The sequence below is a fragment of the Mizuhopecten yessoensis genome, unplaced genomic scaffold, assembly GCF_002113885.1.
Source record: "Mizuhopecten yessoensis strain PY_sf001 unplaced genomic scaffold, ASM211388v2 scaffold11091, whole genome shotgun sequence".
In the NCBI taxonomy this organism is placed as follows: domain Eukaryota; kingdom Metazoa; phylum Mollusca; class Bivalvia; order Pectinida; family Pectinidae; genus Mizuhopecten; species Mizuhopecten yessoensis.
This window is the reverse complement of record NW_018408875.1, coordinates 1179533-1185138: the sequence shown is the minus strand read 5'-3', so window position 1 is coordinate 1185138 and position 5606 is coordinate 1179533. Positions and strand designations below refer to the sequence as shown.

The 5606-nt window shown below is 42.2% G+C and overlaps 1 long non-coding RNA gene across 1 annotated transcript in view; it reads left to right on the top strand.

Annotated features, from left to right (window-relative positions):
* The window catches only part of LOC110465590, a 9802-nt gene extending 4557 nt beyond the window's left edge, over positions 1 to 5245 (top strand). Inside the window, exon 3 of the long non-coding RNA XR_002464630.1 lies at positions 3976 to 5245. This is a non-coding gene — a long non-coding RNA (uncharacterized LOC110465590). The remainder of the gene's footprint in view (positions 1 to 3975) is intronic.
* The last annotated feature ends 361 nt before the right edge of the window (positions 5246 to 5606 follow it).

The following is a 5606-nucleotide window of genomic DNA, read 5'->3' as shown; positions in this document are numbered from 1 at the left end:
CCACCACCACCACCACCACCACCACCACCATCACCACCACCATCGTCACCATCACCATCACGACCACAACCATCATCACTACCATTATCATCGAAGACACTCACACTAGCTCGCAAATCATCAGCACCATCACCACCATCACCACCATCACCACCACCACCACCACCACCACCACCACCATCAGCACCACCACCACCATCACCACCATCACCACCATCACCACCAACACCACCACCACCACCACAACCGTCACCACCCTTCCACCTCCACCACCATCACCACCATCATCACCACCATCACCACCAACACCACCACAACCACCTCCACCACCACCATCACAACCCCTCCACCACCACCACCATCAGCACCACCATCATCACCACCATCACCACCAACACCACCATAACCACCTCCACCACCACCATCACAACCCCTCCACCACCACCACCATCAGCACCACCATCATCACCACCACCACCAGCACCACCACCACCATCACCACCACCACCACCACCACCACCACCATTACCACCACCACCACCATCACCACCCTTCCACCACCACCACCACCACCATCACCACCCTTCCACCTCCACCACCATCACCACCATATCACCACCACCATCATCACCACCCCACCCCACCCCCTCCCGGGAAGTTGCACATTTATTTTACGTTAAAAGAAGGGGTAAGAGGTTTGACTTCGTGGACCCACTTGCCCCGCCAATGCGTAACAAAAATATTATCGATTAACATTGTATTGTATGGATATTCTAGGGAACCCAAGGGCCTGTGTATGTGTCAGTCAAAGGGGCGTTCTGGGAAACCCGAGGGCCTGTATATGCGTCTCTCAAAAGCGTGTTCTTGAAGACCAAATGGTCTGTATATGTCCTTCTCAAAGTCCCAAGGGTCTGTATATGTCTCTCGAACGGATTTCTTAAAACCCGAGGGCCTGTGTATGTGTCTCAGAAAAGGGTTTCCTGTAGGAGACCCGAGGGCCCCAATTGGTTCCAGGAGATCCAAGGGTCTGTTTATGCACCTCCTAAAGGGTGTCCTAAGAGTCCCAAAGAAATGTTCACGTGTCTCTCCAATGAGTGTTCTGCATATATGTTCCCTAAAGCGGTGTTCTAGGGAGACCCGAGGGCCTGAATAGGTGTCTCTCAAAAGGAGACCCACTGTTCTGTATATCATATATTATTGAATGGTTTAGTAACACGCATTAGCGGATCTCGGTAACCTTCATTTTGAATTCTGCTACATTGAAATAACATTATCTCTTGGGAGACTTTGTACCATTTTTGGGAAGTTTTGAAATTGATTCTGGCGAAACTTGACAAATGAAAGGAACATTGCAGTAAGAACTTGAGTTAAACTGTCCTGTTTAGGATTAAGGAAAAAAAGAAGAAAATGTTTCAACCAATTAGAAGCTTTGTCCTCCATCCCAAAAATTGGTCATTCGATCGGCCTGGAAAAAAATAAAAATTATAATACTTGGTCACAGGGCCATGGTATGTATTGAGCATGTATACGTGAATTTGTGAATGATTTTGTTACAGTATACATATGTGCTTGCGTTATATAAACACAATTCCTTTGTAATCATCTTACAGTAACGTTCCTCGCGATACACGTTTACATTATCATACTGCCATTTATAGCGGGGATGAGCTTCAGGCTTTTCCATGTTTGGCAAAAGCTTTGGGCTTGAGAGTCACAATAATCCTATTACTTGTCAGTGTAATAGATATTTAAATCTCCAATGTAATCACATGTCTACTTATATGTGTGACTGCGCATCACTGCAAATATCGACTGCTGATAGCTTCGTCTGCTCATCTCGTTTACTGGTTTTCTCCCCTTGTCTAATTAAGACGTTTCACGTAAATGCAAGAACATTACCCGCTGCCGCGGACGGGAAAATATCCTAATGATTAAGATGTGTACAACATAAAGTTAGTTAGTTCGTAGGAGGTTGTTTTACGTCGGCATTCAATTTTCAGAAGCACTGACAGTACATTGGTCCCACACACCACTAACAGAGTTAAGAGGTTAGGCAACGATATTGCAACAGACAAACATGGCGAAATATTGACTTCCTGCCTACCGTTCTCTGTATCGAATAGTAGTATAATTTTTTTCCGAGCACGTTCTTTGATGTTTCTCACCTGCATTGTGAGGGCCCGCCTTCTGACTATCTCCCATAGCTATCATATTGTTACAGGCTCTGTAGATGTGATGTCAATGGTTTTAATGTGGATTCAAATCCCTAACATCACCTGCCGCCACTTGCAATTGTTTTAATACATATTTGTTGCACGCTCTGTAAGTGTGATATAGGACAAAATGTGTTACTCCCTTTTGTTTTATTACAAATTTGCTGCACGCACTGTAAGTGTGATACAGGACAAAATGTGCGTTACTCCCTTTTGTTTTATTACAAATTTGGTTCACGCACTGTAAGTGTGATATAAGACAAAACGTGTGTTTCTCTTTTGTTTTATTTCAAATTTGTTGCACGCTCTGTAAGTGTGATATAGGACAAAATGTGGGTTACTCCCTTTTGTTTTATTTCAAATTTGTTGCACGCACTGTAAGTGTGATATAGGACAAAATGTGTGTCACTCCCTTTTATTTTATGACAATTTTGTTCGCACTGTAAGTGTGATATAGGACATAAGGCGGATTATTTCCTTTTGTTTTATTACAAATTTGTTGCACGCACTTAAGGTGTCATGAAGGTTGACTTCAGGCGGATTACCTTCCCTTGTGTATAACAATTTGTTAATCGCACTGTAAGTGGTTTTTATTTGTTTGTTTGAGTGGTTTTACGTCCGCTTCATTTAAGGTGTGATGTCGATTGACCTAAGGTGGATTACATCCCCTTGTGTATTACAAATGTGTTACACTGTGTAGGTGTGATGTCGGTTGACCTAAGGTGGATTACATCCCTTGTGTATTACAAATGTGTTACACTCTGTAGTTGTGATGTCGGTTGACCTAAGGTGGATTACATCCCTTGTGTATTACAAATGTGTTACACTGTGTAGGTGTGATGTCGGTTGATCTGAGGTGGATACAGACTTAACTCCCCTTGTTTCATGTCAGTCTGTTGCTCGTTAACGACATTCACAGTCATCAAAGTCCTCTAGTTCCTGGTTGATTGAATCACAAAGAGAAACGTGTTTCTGGTAAATTTACGACAACGACTTAAACGTAGTAACTGGTTGTCAATGTTCGCTCGTGCAGCAAGTTGATACATATTTCATGTATTAAATGAATTTACACCTTAACATTTTGTAGGGGGGGAAAAACAATGCTACACACATTTCTCCGAACCTGAATTCGTACACAAACCAGTATATCATTATGTGTGCGACACATGAAATGAAATTCACTTACGCTACTTTTTTAGAGTCAATTCTCGGAAACATTTGTTGTGTTTGTGTTATATACATACATACATGTATACCTAACATCTTGTGATCATTTACCTAGAAATCCTGCTAGCAGTTAAATCGAAGTTACATTTACGTTTAATTTCCGGAGAAAATATTCTATATTTAAATTTTTGTAAACTTCAATATCCGGTTGGATGAATATTTCTCGCTCTATACTGTATATACGTCTAACACCAATGGTGTCACGTTGTGTGTCCGAACGCGGACATACACATGTCACATTTCATGTAATTGTCTATTGACAGCTTTGATAGCGATATCGGTTATCTGAGGTCAACAAAATGGCCGGAGGCTATATGCACCATACCATAACACAATATCCACGAGACTACATTGCCTTGTATAAAATATGTGTGTACTTAAACATTTACCGATAACCAGATTAGGAATACGACATTTACAAATGTATAGATAAGCAATATCACGGCGGTATTTTATGGACGGTCACAAGAAGCAACTATTCGCATAATAATGAGATAGGTTTAATACACATTTTATTTGTTTGTCTGTTTTGTAGATCTGACGCCCAAAGTTTCACCGAGGGGAGGCGACAGTAAGCAGTTTGTCGGATCCTAGTTATAAATTATTTACGTCATTTTGTTCGACGGACCATATTGCTCGGCTCAGCGTGACAAGAGTCCAGTTTCTTGTATTTTCTGCCTATACAAGACCCTGGCTCGTGTCTTTAAGAAATGCCACTAAGGACACACCATAACCACATCATTACTTTCATTTGGCTTGCATGTAACGGGTCATGCATTATTAAGGAGGCTGCTGCTAAACATCAGGCAACTATTTGGTGACTGTCTCGGCCCGCGATAATTCGTTGGACAAAAACCACGTGTATCTGTCCGAGATGCTGGTAGTGTAATAATCACCAAGGCCGCCTGTTGTAATTTCAAACCCGTAAACTTACACTAAATTTTGAGATTAAGTGTGGCAGTGGAGAGTTCTGTAGCATAACGTTGTACATTTTCGCTCGGAGATGTATACGTAACGTAGCTACAGACGAGGCGGCCAAAGAGAACAGACGAAGGACAATTAATTTCAGTAGTGCCGGCGGACATGTTGGGCATGCTCGTCTGGTAGTAGACAAAATATAGGTTGTCGACATGTTAAATATCGCCATCGTTTGCTGTCATTGGTTTCTCCAGTAAAGTTGCACAATAAACAAAGACGATGCACAACCCAATATTACAGAGACGACGATCCAGTCTGTTTAAGGGACAGGATGGCACTCCTCTGAATCTGACTGCAGCAAGGAAGCGTTCCGAACGCGATGGTTTACTAACACCGGAACGGGTATCACCGCCCGTCGCGCTGGAACGGAAGTCATCCTTCCGAAATGGCGAAGGACTCACAGGACGAGTGCCGGGAACAATCACTCCACCAGTATTTGTACAGAAGAAACATTTCATGTTTAAGCATGATAACTATCAGGAACAGACTAGGGAAAACTTGTTTTCCAAAAATTACTTCCCTAAAAGTAAAGCTAGACATGAACGCGCCAAAAGACATACTGACGAATTGCTGGCAGACGACAACTATAAGCGCTTTGTCATTATGACGATCTCTATGAGTTTATTTATCATTGTTGTGATTTCTGTCTCCTTGTATCAGATGATTTACAAGAATTTCACGTGACGCCATACAATACACATATTTTATTTTATTTTTTCCTGTCCTATAGAGATAGCTTCGTCTTATAAGCTGTGTTTATCCAAGGGGGAACTCGAAGAGCCGCATCATTTTGAAAAATTACTAAAACCACTTTGTTTTAAATGGTGTAGCCGNAGTTGGACTGACTACTTGAGTCACTATGAATTGATATCCAGGTTGAATCAGTGGACAGATGAAATGAAGAGTCTTAAGTTGGCTGCATCCATGACTGGAACAGCAAGAGGCGTCATATCAGATCTTAAGTGTGAAGACATGCAATCATTCAAAGGTTTGGTCAGCATTTTAACAGCTAGGTTCGAACCGAAAAATCAGTGCGAGATGTACAGAGCTCAAATTACCTCCAAGACAAGGAAACCAAATGAGAGTCTGACAGATCTGGCCCAAGATGTCAAACGCCTAGTGAGATTAGGGTATCCTACAGCACCTGGAGAAGTAAGAGAAAGTTTGGCTTACAGATGTTTCAGAGAA